Here is a 17,043-nt window from a genome sequence, read left to right as displayed (position 1 = left end):
GCTAGATTTTTATCGGCTTGTGGAACATGAAGGACATCTCTGAGGACAAGATCACGTTTGAGACTAGGGGAATTAATAGAAGATTGACCAATGTGAAGAATGCCCATACCTCCACCGCTTGCGGTGTGAATCTGATCATTGCCATGATACCTCTCTCGGAAAGCAAGCTTCTCTAGCTCGTTTGTGACATGATCAGTAGCTCTAGAATCAACGTACCATACCGTGTCACCATCAGCTCCGCCGTGCTCCCGTATGGCTGCAGCAGCTTGTCGTATATCAGGCACGAAGTCCTCATCATACCGGTGCCAGCAGTCCATGACTTCATGGCCCGGTTTCTTGCACAGCTGACATCTAGGGCGGCGACTGTTGTTGTTGTTGTTGTAGCCACCGTTGTAGCCGATGTGGTAGCCGCCGCCGCGGTCACCACCATTGTAGCCGCCGCCGCGGTCACCACCACCAGAGCGGGCCTGGCCCTGGTTACCACCGCGCCCGCCGCCGTTGCTGTTCCCGCGTCCACGCCCTTGCTGTCCACGCCCACGGCCACGTCCGCGGGAGACAGCGTTGACAGAAGACTGGCGCAAGTTTACTCCTTGAAGCATGCTGAGGCGGGTGTCAAAGCTCAGGAGCTGACTATACAGCTCCTGAACCGTAACAGGTTCGACGCGCGCAGCCAGAGCCGAGATCACGGGGTTGTAGTCGATGTCGAGGCCGGCTATGACGTGGGAGATGATCTCGGCGTCTCCGAGCGGTGCACCGGCGCAGGCAACTTCATCTGTAAGGGTTTTAATTTTCCCAAGATATTCTGCCATGGTTAGATTACCTTTCTGCAGATTGGTGAGCGCCATCCTTGTGTTGATCTTCTGGGCCTGTGTTTGCGCAGCGAACATTGCATGGATGGAATTCCATACCTCGGCCGGCGTCTGGAGCATTGCAACTTGAGCGAGGACCTCTCGAGACAGAGACCCCATAAGGTACCCTTGGACTTGTTGCTGCTGCGCAAACCAGATCGACCTGGCGTAGTTGAAGACCTGCTCTTCCTTCCCATCGTTGGTGACGGTGATGGTGGCAGGGGGCGCCGGACTTGCGGCATCGAGGAAGTGCTCCATCTGTGCCCCCTTGATCTGGGGTAGCACGACAGCCTTCCAGAGGAGGAAATTCGTCCTCGTGAGCTTCTCTGATGGAGGCGGACCGAGAGAGGGCGAGCTGCTATGGGTAGAGGATGATGCAAAGGTGGAAGATGCGGACAAGGTGGACAGAGCGCTCATGGTGGATGCGGGCGTGGTGGATGCAGCGGTGGACGGCGCGGTGCCTGACATGATTACCTCTCTCTCGATCTCGGTTCCTCTCTTTTTCTCGATCAACTAGATTGATTCCTTCTCGAGGGCTAGACGTATGAGAGGAAGGGCTCTGATGACCATATGAGAAAGCGTAGAACCCTTTGTCTCAGGCCGCAATGTATATATATGGCCAATGCCTTGATGTACATGTTTGAGGGATCGATCGGGATCGATCGTGATCCTCTCGAGAGGTTACAGGAGATACGGGAGAGAAGAAGAGATAGATAGGGATACAAGTTAAACCACTTTCCTATCCCTATACAACTTGTATTCTAACAGCCCACACCCCGAACCATCACTCGCCGCCAACAAAGAGGCGTAGGTCAAAAACTCTGAAGCGGTGCCTCTAAGGTCATTGCATGAACCAGTAAAGGCGGTTCACACGTTTTCACCATGAAAAGTTGCTAGATACGGAGACGATACCAGAACTATAGTACGGCAACTCCAAGATGGTTAGTGACGGGTGTGAATGATTGGGCTGGAAAATAAGGGTTGCTCCATTCGTCCCCTTCCTCCCTTACCGCCGCCTCCCTAACCCAAAATCCTCCGTCACCCTCCTCCCATACCCTCGTCGCAACTATAGACTGGGGTCGGGAAAAGCCCGAACTGGCCGGTGAAGGCAACGGTGGGGAGGTGGCCGTCCCGTTAGTTTTTCGTGCTGCGACGTGGTCTATGGGCGGTTGCAATAGGAAGTGTGCATGGCTATGTAGCGATGACAATGTTGTCCCGAGCTTGGCCAGTGACCACTGGTGGCGTGGTCTACGCCATTATAGGAGACCGATTGTGCATTGTTGGACATGATCCCGTCTAGAGGTTGGCCATCTTTGGCGGCCATCTGCATCCCTACGAGGTGGTCCTACGCTTGGACATGTCGATGGCGCCAGTGACAGCCGCTTTGGCTAGCCGGAACAACCAGCTTTTGGCATGACAACGGCAGGACGGCGATCGCCGACAGGATGGAGGGCCTTGAACCTTCAGATGTGGCGGCAACGACTATTCTCATTGGTATGTTAGTTGTACAATTCTTCCGCCACAAGCGAAGATGGCAGAGCAAGTGATGGCACAATGTGGTGTCAGATGCAGATCTGGCACCGACTGTCACTCGTGAGGATAGTGGGGGACTGCCTAAATGTTCGAAATTGGGATATGGCGGTTCGGTGACCTTACAGACATTACTCCTTCATCAATCGATGTTGCTTATGTGAGAACAACCTTCACTGTTCGGGTCCTTTGGTGACGACTGATTCTTATTAGGGTTCGATTGCGTGCTTGTGCGGGCATGGGCATCACTTGCGTGGCTCTCACGTTAAAACCATGAATGTGGCTAGTTGTTAGGATTACTTCAATTTGGTGGTGCTTTTTGAGTACCCAGTCACAATCTCACGGGTGAAAGCCCTAGGTCAGACTCTAGTTGGTTATACCTAACAATGGTGGTGTCTTTGCACTGTTACTTGTTTAAGGCATTGCTCATAGTTGCTCAGACTTGATCTTTAGGGTGAAAACCCAGGATATGACCTTGAGTGGTTGAATATGGTGACAATGACATTTGAGTATCATTCCATTCTTGGAGGGGTTGCTGCTAGAGAAGCTTTCTTATTGCCCTTGTGTTGTCAACAGATGGTTGGTGCCGATGTGGTTGATGTAGTTCGTCGATCTTTGTTTTGATTGCCTCGGTTTTTCCTCTTCTTCCGCCTAGGCATAGTTTCGGTCTTGTATGACTTTGCTTTTTTTGCAGGCGTGATCCCTTACGTGCATGCGCTGGTGTTGACTATGCGCATCCTAGTAATGGAGAGGTGGATGTGCGCTCATTATGTTTGTATCCACCTTTATAAAAAAGAAAAGTGAGTGACACCCATAGGTGTATCGACAAATACTCATTTTAGGGTTTTCACCTAAGGTCGGCACCTAACCTTTTCAGCATTTCTTGTCACGAAATTTCATATACTCAAGTCTGTAAATCCCTATATTTTTCAATCATCAAAACTGCACATGCATTTTTGCCGAATGCCTATGCTTTCCATTCCAACATTCTCTAAGGTCCAGCAAATCAAAGAGGGCCAAAGATATTTGCCAAAGCAAGGACTGTGTAACCGCATCGTGCTTTCCAGTGCAGAAAAGATCATCCTAAAGTACTGCATAAAAATTAGGCCATTCAAATCATCGCAAATCCTCTTATCCTTTTTCTTTCGCGCACAAAAAATCCACTTTCTCACAGGTAATGCCATGCATGATTTGGCACAAAGGGAGAGGTATTACCAAACATACCTTCATTTTCCAGATAGCACGCAACGTTTTTCAGGTAAACCCATGTTTTGTCTGTTTCAGTGCGCGCGGACGAGTGAATTAAAATGGTCGACAGTGATTACGGATCGTCTTAACAATTGCAGGCCCGCTCTTTTCGGTCGTTGCTTTCGCCCGGTTCCTCCGCTTTTGGTGAATTGCACTCATGCGCACCCCTTATTATAGCATGAAGACATGCATGACACGCCGCTTCATTCGTCTCCGGGAAACCAAGGGTGGGCTAGCTAAGTGCAGTCTAGATTTGTCTGACAGTGGCTGCCTCTATGCTTTTCTGATCCCCGCGAACGAAATGATCTTGGCCAACCCTTTCGCTTTATCTTGCCCTAATGACGAATGAAATGCACAGCACTTATACGTCTTCTCGATCGGCCCCATTGTGTCACTTCGGCTCGCCGAGAGATCAGCTGCCGCCGATTCGCCACCGGAGCTACGCATGCGGGCAGCTGGTGGCGGGCTAGGCATACCGGTTTCTTGATGGGAACGTACACTTAACCGGATGATACTACCTAATTTCTCGTCACGGGGCACTTTTACGTGTCTGGGTAGATGACAATATGACATGACTTACCTCTCAGCTTAGGTTAGCTAGTGAAGTGAGGTGAGGTGCTCTCACCTGAGACCAGCGTGACCGCGACGTTCCTATCATTTGCATTCACGGCGTTTGGGCCCGTCGCTCTCCGACCACGCACCACTAGCTACCACCACACACCAGCACCACCACCCTGGCCTGGCTGCGTCCCCGCGCTTTCTCGATCCCCCACCATGAGCTCGCGAGCGGGCGACGACGACGATGACCACCGGAGCTGCGTGTCAGCTGAGTGCGCGAGTTGTCACTTCAGGAGATGCAGCCGGCGGCCGGCCGGACGGCGGACGATCGGGAGAGGAGTGGCTAGTTTCGTCTACGGCGGCACTGTAGTGGGACGAGTACGATGAGCTGAGCCGTCGTGGTTTCGGCATAGCTCGCTGAAAAGCGGCAGACATGCATCCCTCTCAACTCCGATGGATTGCTACAGGCAACTACTAACTGATGGCTCGAGCTAGTCCTCCTATGGCCGGCCTTGATCTTTGCTTTAGGGCTTCAGTGGCTGCCATGCGTTTCAGGTGGAGAGATCAGGTAGGCTTGCTCCGGATAAGTGGCGAGTGATCCATGTATGTGTGCCATGGTAGGTCTGCTTGATTCTTTGCTTTTCTTTCCGGCGATTGACTGATGGGTGATAGCTTCCCCCTGTGCTCGGAATATGACGTGATTGTTAGTCGTGACTGAACATCCCAAGGATTCTGACGGTTAAAATAACACGTCAATGCATGGGTAAATTTGACAAATTTGACCTATAGACGAAATCAAATCACAGAATGAACTATCCGTGAAACTATTTCACGCGGCTGACCCGTTGCGCCTAGCTCTCAGGCGCTGCACCAGTGCAACGCCTGGGAGCTAGGCGCTGCACTAGTGCAACGCCTGGGAGCTAGGCGCTGCACTAGCGACGCTGGCCGTGTAGCGCCTATCTGTGAGGCGTTACACAGTGTAGTGTGGCGCCTTCGTGTCGGGCGTCACACAAAAAGGTCAGCCACGTGAAATAGTTTCACGGGAAGTTCATTCTGTGATTTGATTTCGTCTATAGGTTAAATTTGTCAAATTTATCCAATGCATGCTCCAAAGTGCACCTACAACTTGAGCAGCGTATATATCTCCCGATTTTTGCCCGCCACATATTCCGGGTTTCACTGTGCTCGCCACCTTGTAAAACCAAAGAGGATAAGTCAAAAAAGTTGACCTCCTGGCACCAGGTTGGTTCCTTGGCCTGAAATCTCTTTGAGAAATGGAGCCCAGGATATCAGCGATGTGAAGGTTAGGTCTGTTCCCTGCTTTTCTTTATCGTAGATAGCCTTTTACCTATTTATCACATCATGACAGTAACAGCACATATACACAGTTTAGCTTATACTCCCTCCGGAAATACTTGTCATTAAAATGAATAAAAGGAGATGTATCTAGATGTATATTAGTTCTAGATACATGACTTTTTATCCATTTTGATGACAAGTTTTTTCGGAAAGAGGGAGTACGTACTACTCCCTCCGTTCTAAATTACTCGTCGTAGAAATGGATGTATCTAGATACATCCGTACCTGCGACAAGTAATTCGGAACAGAGAAAGTATATACTACTGATATTTATCCAATATATAATGATTAACATCATGATTGAGCTTGACAAAACATGCCACGAATATAAAACATGTTTTAGCGTTGAGCTTTGTGGGGTAGAGAAACAGTACATTTCATGATTTCCAGTATCCTCTAGGAGCATAAGCTCTACTACCCTTTTGGAGAGCGTGTGACCTGGAATGCTGTTTTTGTCCTGCACAAAACGTGATCCTTCAAGCCTGTAATGCTTTTTCGGTGCCAACTGTGCTGATTGTCCCTGGGCCATCAGATGCCGTGTACGTCTTTTCATGTCACACGCTGGTGGATCCATGTAAGACACGCAAGCACTAGAATCGCTGTCGGAAAAAAGAAGCATGAAGGTGGTAAAATACAGTGGAGCACACTAACCGCTGGGATAATATCATCCAGTGAGATGTGTACCGTGTTACTCTGTAGACACAGTGAAACGGTCAAATGTACTCTCTTCATTTCATAAATCTCGTCTAACTAAAACTACGATCATGGGTGTGGGCTCGCGGCGGCGCACGGGCGCCCAGATCCATGGGTGTGGGACTCCCGGCAGCGTGCGGGCTCCCGGCGGCGGGCTTGGGCGATGGCGTCGGCCGCGCGGTGCCGGATCTCGTCACTCCGACCTTTGTGGAGGAACCTGGACCTGGGGCGGCGGCCCCGTTAGGCATGGCGACGGCGCTCTCGACTGGCGACATTCGCGGGGGGTGGATGGACGGCATCTTGACCGCGTGGGCGGTGAGTTGCTGGTGGATCTCCTCCGCGCTGCAGGCTCTCTCACGCTGCACTTGGTGGCTTACGATCGCGGTCGTCGCCCCCGGTGCGTTCGCGGGGGCTGGTAGAGGTGACATCGGACCGGAGGAAACTCTGGATGACTCGTTCATCCCGACGGTGGCGACGACCAGGGTCGCCGTTCTTCTACTTGCAGGCGCCGTCGAGGTCCCTGTCCTCCACCCCGACCCCATGCCCAGGTGAAAACCCAAAATCTCCTTAGATTGGGCGGCGGCGGCACTGCGTGTGTCGTACCCTTCTTGGAGGCGCCGCCTGGGCCGTTTTGGTGCTCGGTTAGGGGAACTGCGGGCGGAGGGGATGGGACCAGTGGCAGCAGGTGGTGCTCGCAACGGAGGAGCGGCGTGGCATCTGGCACGTCGACAACGGCAGGTCTCAGCGCCATGGAGCAGCGGGGTCTTGCTGGTGGGCGTGTGATGATGGACGAGCGGAGAATGGTGGCGTTGTCTGGCGTCGTGGTGGCGTCGACGGCAGCTAGACCGGGCAAGGTAGATGCATCAGTACAACACTGAAGATGGATTGGTGGCAGGTGGCTGCGGCGGCCTCATACCCGGCAGGCGTCCTGGTTGAGGAGTGCGCCGGACTGGTGGGTGTCCCATACCCGGCAAGCGTCCTGGTTGGGACCTCAGGTCTTAGATGTTAGGTTTGGCTGCGAGGTCTGTTTGGTATTAGCCCCAGACTATCAGCATCCCTTCATCAACTGGATAGGAGTAGCAACAGATGTTGCCTAGACGGTGGCTTTAGTCTTACTATTGTATGACTTTGTAAGGTCTTGTGAGAATAATTAATAAAGTGGCTGCATGCATTGTCCAGATACAGAGGCCGGGGGTCCTTCTCCTTTTCTAAAAAAAAAACTAAAACTACGATAAAAATTATGAAACGAAGGTGGTAGTACTTAAGAAAAGTTGCTAAAATGTTGAAATTCAACCTAAATGACAAATGTCACACGTATAGAACGAAGCACTCCGACCCAGGCGTTTTTTAAACTAAAGTTGCCATCCAAAAGAAAAACAAATCCAAAAATCTAAACTTACCATCCGAAAAGAAAGTTGTCATACTTGTCTGACATTTAAAGTTGTCATCCTCGCGTCAGTAAAGTTGTCCTAAAAAATTAGAGTTGCCATGTATTCGTGCCACACGTGTAGCACTTATCAAGGTCCAAAATCAATGTCCATCTGAGAAAACTATGATGGTTTTCTGTGACTAATATTTCTAGTGATATGTTCTGCCTAAATTTTTTTTTGAGAACCAAATAATTTTATTTTCGTTGTTCAAGCCAGCCAATTTTTTGTTAGGATAACATACTCTCTCCGTTCAAGATTATGTTGAGTTTTAGATAAACTATATAAGCATATCAAGGAGGGCTTCAGGAGCTTATCGGAACTAGTCGTGGACAATTTTACCGCTCCACAATAACTGCATGTATCCAGACTGGGCCCAGCTTTTAAAGGAAAACTCTATTTGACGCTTGCTGCATCAAACTGTCAATGAATCGCACAGACCCGAACGACAAGAATGAATACGGCCAGCCCATTTAAATCTGTTAGTTGACTCTACAGATCCTTGTTTTGGGAACCTTCTAGAAGGTTCCAGACTGGTTTTAAACAGTTTGGGAACCTTCTAGGAGGTTCATGATTCATTTTACTGTTTCTTTTTTTGTTTACCGTTTCTTTCCTCTCTCTTTTTATTTTCTTGTCATTAAATCCGAAATTTCCAAAAATATTCAATATATATGAAATTTTTTTTGAATTTACAGAAATATATGATTTAAAAAAATATTTGTGTTTGAAACTGATCTGAATTTTGAAATTTCTTCATGTTCTGAAAAAAGTTCCGAGTTTCAAAATTTTCTTCATCTTTTTAAAGATTGTGCGCAAGTTAAAAATGTCTGCAATTTCAAAATTTGTTCAAGTTTCCAAAGTTTGGAGTTTTGAAATATGTTTGTGTTTTCAAATTTTGCTCAAATGTTCAAAAACTATCCAGAATGTCAATTTTGTTTCTCAATTTAAACATAAAATGTCAAAATGTGTTCTAGTTTTTTAAAGATTGTTTATGTTTTCAAAAAAATGTTTGAGTTTCAAAAAATATTTAGTTTTAGAAAAATGCGTGGAAATTTCAAATAACATTCAAATATGTCGTTGTTCATAGTTCTGAATATTCTGCGTTGCTTATCGGTCACCAAGGTTCGTTGGAACTTGTGGCTAGGCACGTGCGTTTCTAGACCGGCCCAGTTGTCCGCTCGTTGCATGCGTCGCGCGTCTATATGATACAAAATAGGGTGTCCCGATTTTGAATGGTGTGCGTGCATTAATGTCACACAGAGAATTGGGGCAGTTGGGCTGGCCCAAATAAGATTTCTTTTTTATATGTTATATTCTTATTTTTGGCCTAAAAAATATCCTTCTTTCCCATATTCACTTTACTTTTTTATTTTGACCTATTCATATTTTCTGCCATTTTGACATGCATTTATATTCCTTTTTACTGTATTATTTGGAATATAGAATTTATATACTACTCCCTCCGTTTCAAAGTATAAGACATTTCAAAGTTTTGAATACAGACTACATACGGATGAACAATGGCGAGCATAACGGAGCGTGGGAATGACATGCAACAAGGAGTGCAGTGAGCTGACCCAACCGTGCGATAGCTCTTTGTTGCAACGACTAAATTTTTCTTGTTAAGAGATGCAGTATGCGATCGCCTGCAGTGTGGCTCTTCCTGGGCTATGCCTAGCACCGGTTGATTGTTTTGGCCAGTTTTTTAGGGTTTGTGGTTTGGTTTTTGTCTCTTTTTTCGCCATTTCTAGTTTTGCTTCTTTGTTCATTTCATTTTACATTTTTATAATTTCTACTTCTTTCCATTTCCTTTTTTAGGTTTTCTTCTCTCTTTTTTTCTTTTTCATTTTCTTTTTTGGTTCTACTTTTGTGTTTCCTTTTTCTTTTCTTTCCTCCTAATTCGTTTTTTCTTCGTGCATATCTAAATTTCTTTTGTGTATTTAAATGGGTTGCCATGACTTATAAACTTTGATAGTGTATTGGAAAATGTTCATCATGTATTAAATTTTATGATGTACAAAAATATTCATTGATTTAAAAAAAATGTACATGATTATTAAAGCATGTTTATGGTGTCTTAAAAATGTTTATTGGGTATTTTAAAATGGTCAAACCGTATTAGAAAATTTCCATCATGTAAAAAATGGTCATCATGTATAAGAGAATGTCCATCGCATATTAAAAATGTTAGAGCGTGTATTTATATAATGTTTATCATATTTCAAAAACTATGCATACATATTTTGTAAATGCATGAACAATTTCAAAAACTACATGAACAATTGAAAAAGTTTGAGAAACACTTTATAGTTATATGGAACATTTACAAAGAAGTGAACACTATGGCAAAATTCATGGACATTTTTTTCATGTAATTTAAAATGGATATATAAAAATAGTGAGGAATTTCTTTAAACCGTTTTTCATTTCTATTTTTATCACGTATTGTAGAGCAAAGTGCACAATCGTGTGAATTTTCCATTTTCCTTTTATGTTTCTTTCCAACTTTTTCTTTCAATTAATGTTCTCAAATTTTAGAAAATGCTGACGGTATTTCGAAAAAGCATTAAGAAGTTCTAAACTATGTCTATAATTTTTTATAAAAAAATGTACAGAATCCATTTAAAAATTAAAATTCATAATTTTTTCTACGTATTTGTTTAAAATGTTCTGAAATAATTGAAAATTTTACACATTGAAAAATATTGTTCATTTTTCTTTAAAAATATTCATTTTTTAATAGGTAAGTATTCTTTTTTAAAGCTAAAATAAAACTCAATTGAAAACTTGCGAAACGGGAGAAAACACTAGAAAACCAATGAAACGGGAAAAAAAATCACTCGTACTCTTGCTATAGCCCGAAGTGGGTCGGTATAGTGAGGGCGCATGTGCCACAACTCCAAAATGTGTACAATAAGCGACACATAGGAGGTGTGCTGATGCTACATCTTACTTACCGCGAGAGGAAGGAAGCTTCGCCTTAGCGGGTCGGCCCTGTAGATGGGATTTGGGTAGTTTCAATGGACCATCGTCACCAATAGATATGTGCCAAACAAGGCCAATGCATCAACAATTTGTATATCACTACATGGCCTAAATTTCCTAGAAAACACACAACCTTAGGAAAACCCTATTCGACTCTTAAGGAACCAGAAGCAGGTGTTCCGTACACCAGCACACCCCCAAATCCACCACTAGGGTAGTTGTCAGTGTGGATCGAATATCTATGGGGTGGTTTGGCCCCTTTGTGGTTCGGCGAAGGGACTGCACAAAACGCAAAGAGCGGGTACAACAGAAGACACAAGGATTTTACCCAGGTTTGGGCCAGCTTTGAGGTGTAATACTCTACTCCTACTTTTGGTGAATTGATAACGTGTGAGCACAAGTACACGGAGCGCTCTCCACAGACTACATACAGATGAAAAATGGCGAGCATAACAGAGCGTGGGAATGACATGCAACAAGGAGTGCAGTGAGCTGACCCAACCGTGCGATAGCTCTTTGTTGCAACGACTAAATTTTTCATGTTCAGAGATGCAGTATGCGATCGCCTGCAGTGTGGCTCTTCCTGGGCTATGCCTAGCACCGGTTGATTGTTTTGGCCAGTTTTTTAGGGTTTGTGGTTTGGTTTTTGTCTCTGTTTTCGCCATTTCTTGTTTTGCTTCTTTTTCCATTTCTTTTTTCATTTTTATAATTTCTACTTCTTTCCATTTCCTTTTAGGTTTTCTTCTCCCTTTTTTTATTTTTCATTTTCTTTTTTGGTTCTATTTTTGTGTTTCCTTTTTCTTTTCTTTCCTCCTAATTTGTTTTTTCTTCGTGCATATCTAAATTTCTTTTGTGTATTTAAATGGTTTGCCATGAATTGTAAACTTTGATAGTGTATTGGAAAATGTTCATCATGTATTAAATTTTATGATGTACAAAAATATTCATTGATTTTTTTAAAAATGTTTATAATCAATAAAATCTTCCTCATGCATTAATAAATGTACATGATTATTAAAGCATGTTTACAGTGTCTTAAAAATGTTTGTTGGGTATTTTAAAATGCTCAAACGGAAGGAAATATGCCTAGAGGCAATAATAAAGTTGTTATTTATATTTCCTTATATCATGATAAATGTTTATTATTCATGTTAGAATTGTATTAACTGGAAACTTAATACATGTGTGAATACATAGACAAACAGAGTGTCACTAGTATGCCTCTACTTTGACTAGCTCGTGAATCAAAGATGGTTAAGTTTCCTAGCCATAGACATATGTTGCCATTTGATGAACGGGATTACATCATTAGAGAATGATGTGATTGACTTGACCTATCCGTTAGCATAGCACTATGATCGTTTAGTTTATTGCTATTGCTTTCTTCATGACTTATACATGTTCCTATGACTATGAGATTATGCAACTCCAGAATACGGGAGGAACACTTAGTGTGCTATCAAATGACACAACGTAACTGGGTGATTATAAAGATGCTCTACAGGTGTCTCCGATGGTGTTTGTTGGGTTGGCATAGATCAAGAATAGGATTTGTCACTCCGTGTTTCGGAGAGGTATCTCTGGGCCCTCTCGGTAATGCACATCACTATAAGACTTGCAAGCAATGTGACTAATGAGTTAGTTGCGGGATGATGCATTACGGAACGAGTAAAGAGACTTGCCGGTAATGAGATTGAACTAGGTATTGAGATACCGACGATCGAATCTCGGGCCAGTAACATACTGATGACAAAGGGAACAACATATGTTGTTATGCGGTTTGACCGATAAAGATCTTCGTAGAATATGTAGGAACCAATATGAGCATCCAGGTTCCGCTATTGGTTATTGACCGGAGATGAGTCTCGATCATGTCTACATAGTTCTCGAACCCGTAGGGTCCGGACGCTTAACGTTCGATAACGATCGGTATTATGAGTTTATGTGTTTTGATGTACCGAAGGTGATTCGGAGTCCCGGATGTGATCACGGACATGACGAGGAGTCCCAAAATGGTCGAGACATAAAGATTGATATATTGGACGATGTTATTCGGACACCGGATGAGTTCCGGGGGTCACCGGATAAATATCGGAGTGCCGGGAGGTTATCGGAACCCCAGAGGGAACTAATGGGCCATCACGGGCCTTAGTGGAGAGAGAGGAGGGCAACCAGGGCAGGCCCCCCCCTTGAAGGCGGGGCGGCGCCCCCCTTTCCTTCTCCCTCTCTCCCTCTCCTTCCTTCCCCCTGTCTTCCCTTGTTGGAAACCTACTAGGAATAGGATTCCTAGTAGGAATCCTACTTGGGGCGCGCCCCATGAGGGCCGGCCGGCCTCCCCCTTTCTCCTTTATATACGGGGGCAGGGGGCACCCTAGAACACACAAGTCAATAGTTGTTTTAGCCGTGTGCGGTGCCCGCCTCCATAGTTACACACCTCGGTCATATCGTTGTAGTGCTTAGGCGAAGCCCTGCGCCGGTAACTTCATCATCACCATCGCCACGCCGTCGTGCTGAGGAACTCTCCCTCGGCCTCAACTGATCAAGAGTACGAGGGACATCATCGAGCTGAACGTGTGCTGAACATGGAGGTGCCGTACGTTCGGTGCTAGGATCGGTAGGATCGTGAAGACGTACGACTACATCAACCATGTTGATAAAACGCTTCCGCTTTCGGTCTACGAGGGTACATGGACACACTCTCCCGCTTGTTGCTATGCATCACATAGATAGATCTTGCGTGATCGTAGGTAAAATTTGTGAAATACTGCATTCCCCAACAGTGGCATCCGAGCCAGGTCTATGCATAGATGTTATATGCACGAGTAGAACACAAAGAGTTGTGGGCGATAATAGTCATACTGCTTACCAGCATGTCATACTTTGATTCAGCGGTATTGTTGGATGAAGCGGCTCAGACCGACATTACGCGTACGCTTACGCGAGACTGGTTCTACCGACGTGCTTTGCACACAGGTGGCTAGTGGGTGTCTGTTTCTCCAACTTTAGTTGAATCGAGTGTGACTACGCCCGGTCCTTGTTGAAGGTTAAAACAGCACACTTGACGAAAAATCGTTGTGGTTTTGATGCGTAGGTAAGAATGGTTCTTGCTAAGCCCGTAGCAGCCACGTAAAACTTGCAACAACAAAGTAGAGGACATCTAATTTGTTTTTGCAGGGCATGTTGTGATGTGATATGGTCAAGACATGATGCTATATTTTATTGTATGAGATGATCATGTTTTGTAACAGAGTTATCGGCAACTGGCAGGAGCCATATGGTTGTCGCTTTATTGTATGCAATGCAATCGCCATGTAATTGTCTTTACTTTATCACTAAGCGGTAGCGATAGTCGTAGAAGCAATAGTTGGCGAGACGGCAACGATGCTGCGATGGAAATCAAGGTGTCGCGCTGGTGATGATGGTGATCATGACGGTGCTTTGGAGATGGAGATCAAAGGCACAAGATGATGATGGCCATATCATATCACTTATATTGATTGCATGTGATGTTTATCCTTTATGCATCTTATTTTGCTTAGTTTGGCGGTAGCATTATAAGATGATCTCTCACTAAATTTCAAGGTATAAGTGTTCTCCCTGAGTATGCACCGTTGCGACAGTTCGTCGTGCCGAGACACCACGTGATGATCGGGTGTGATAAGCAATACGTTCACATACAATGGGTGCAAGCCAGTTTTGCACACGCAGAATACTCGGGTTAAACTTGACGAGCCTAGCATATGCAGATATGGCCTCGGAACACTGAGACTGAAAGGTCGAGCGTGAATCATAGAGTAGATATGATCAACATACTGATGTTCACCATTGAAAACTACTCCATCTCACGTGATGATCGGACATGGTTTAGTTGATATGGATCACGTGATCACTTAGATGATTAGAGGGATGTCTATCTAAGTGGGAGTTCTTAAGTAATATGATTAATTGAACTTTAATTTATCATGAACTTAGTACCTGATAGTATTTTGCATGTCTATATTGTTGTAGATAAATGGCTCGTGCTACTGTTCTGTTGAATTTTAACGCGTTCCTAGAGAAAGCTAAGTTGAAAGATGATGGTAGCAGCTACACGGACTGGGTCCATAACTTGAGGATTATCCTCATTGCTGCACAGAAGAATTACGTATTGGAAGCACCGCTAGGTGCTAGGCCTGCTGCAGATGCTACTGATGACGTTAAGAACGTCTGGCAGAGCAAAGCTGATGACTACTCGATAGTTCAGTGTGCCATGCTTTATGGCTTAGAACCGGGACTTCAACGACGTTTTGTACGTCAAGGAGCATATGAGATGTTCCAGGAGTTGAAGTTAATATTTCAAGCAAATGCCCGTATTGAGAGATATGAAGTCTCCAATAAGTTCTATAGCTGCAAGATGGAGGAGAATAGTTCTGTGAGTGTACATATACTCAGAATGTCTAGGTACCACAACCACTTGACTCAACTGGGAGTTAATCTTCCTGATGATAGTGTCATTGACAGAGTTCTTCAATCACTGCCACCAAGCTACAAAAGCTTTGTGATGAACTATAATATGCAAGGGATGGATAAGACAATTCCCGAGCTCTTCGCGATGCTAAAAGCTGCGGAGGTAGAAATCAAGAAGGAGCATCAAGTGTTGATGGTCAACAAGACCACCAGTTTCAAGAAGAAGGGCAAAGGGAAGAAGGGGAAATTCAAGAAGAACGACAAGCAAGTTGCTGCTCAAGTGAAGAAGCCCAAGTCTGGACCTAAGCCTGAGACTGAGTGCTTCTACTGCAAAGGGACTGGTTACTGGAAGCGGAACTGCCCCAAGTATTTGGCGGATAAGAAGGAAGGCAAAGTGAAAGATATATTTGATATACATGTTATTGATGTGTACTTAACTAATGCTTGCAGTAGCGCCTGGGTATTTGATACTGGTTCTGTTGCTCATATTTGCAACTCGAAACAGGGGCTACAAATTAAGCGAAGATTGGCTAAGGACGAGGTGACGATGCGCGTGGGAAATGGTTCCAAAGTCGATGTGATCGCGGTCGGCACGCTACCTCTACATCTACCTTCGGGATTAGTTTTAGACCTGAATAATTGTTATTTGGTACCAGCGTTGAGCATGAACATTACATCTGGATCTTTTTTGATGCGAGACGGTTATTCATTTAAAGAAGAGAATAATGGTTGTTCTACTTATATGAGTAATATCTTTTATGGTCATGCACCCCTGATGAGTGGTCTATTTTTGTTGAATCTTGATGGTAGTGATACACATATTCATAGTATTGAAGCCAAAAGATATAAGTTTAATAACGACAGTGCAACTTATTTGTGGCACTGTCATTTAGGTCATATTGGTGTAAAGCGCATGAAGAAACTCCATGCTGATGGACTTTTGGAATCACTTGATACTTGCGAACCATGCCTCATGGGCAAGATGACTAAGACTCTGTTCTCCAGAACTATGGAGCGAACTACAGACTTGTTGGAAATAATACATACCGATGTATGCGGTCCGATGAGTGTTGATGCTCGCAGCGGGTGTCGTTATTTTCTGGCCTTCACAGATGATTTGAGCAGATATGGGTATATCTACTTGATGAAACATAAGTCTGAAACATTTAAAAAGTTCAAAGAATTTCAGAGTGAAGTGGAAAATCATCGTAACAAGAAAATAAAGTTTCTACGATCTGATCGTGGAGGAGAATATTTGAGTTAAGAGTTTAGTCTTTATTTGAAACAATGTGGAATAGTTTCACAACTCACGCCACCTGGAACACCACAGCGTAATGGTGTGTCCGAACATCGTAACCGCACTTTATTAGATATGGTGCGATCTATGATGTCTCTTACTGATTTACCGCTATCGTTTTGGGGTTATGTTTTAGACAGCTGCATTCACGTTAAATAGGGCACCATCTAAATCCGTTGAGAAGACACCTTATGAACTGTGGTTTGGCAAGAAACCCAAGTTGTCGTTTCTGAAAGTTTGGGGATGTGATGCTTATGTGAAAAAGCTTCAACCTGATAAGCTCGAACCCAAATCAGAGAAATGTGTCTTCATAGGATACCCAAAGGAGACTGTTGGGTACACCTTTGATAACCCACAAGTATAGGGGATCGCAACAGTTTTCGAGGGTAGAGTATTCAACCCAAATTTATTGATTCGACACAAGGGGAGCCAAAGAATATTCTCAAGTATTAGCAGTTGAGTTGTCAATTCAACCACACCTGGATAACTTAGTATCTGCAGCAGAGTATTTAGTAGCAAAGTAATATGGAAGTAACGGTAACAGTAGCAAAAGTAATATTTTTGGGTTTTGTAGTGATTGTAACAGTAGCAACGGAAAAGTAAATAAGCGAAGAACAATATGTGAAAAGCCCGTAGGCATTGGATCGGTGAT

The 17,043-nt window shown here is 44.6% G+C and overlaps 1 pseudogene; it reads right to left on the bottom strand.

The window, feature by feature from the left end:
• Positions 1 to 610: 610 nt before the first annotated feature.
• On the bottom strand, positions 611 to 749 carry LOC123146604 (uncharacterized; annotated as a pseudogene).
• Positions 750 to 17,043: the final 16,294 nt, after the last annotated feature.

The sequence above is a fragment of the Triticum aestivum genome, chromosome 6D (assembly GCF_018294505.1).
Source record: "Triticum aestivum cultivar Chinese Spring chromosome 6D, IWGSC CS RefSeq v2.1, whole genome shotgun sequence".
Classification (NCBI taxonomy): Eukaryota; Viridiplantae; Streptophyta; class Magnoliopsida; order Poales; family Poaceae; genus Triticum; species Triticum aestivum.
The sequence above is the reverse complement of the archived record's forward strand: the minus strand, read 5'-3'. Positions and strand labels throughout refer to the sequence as shown.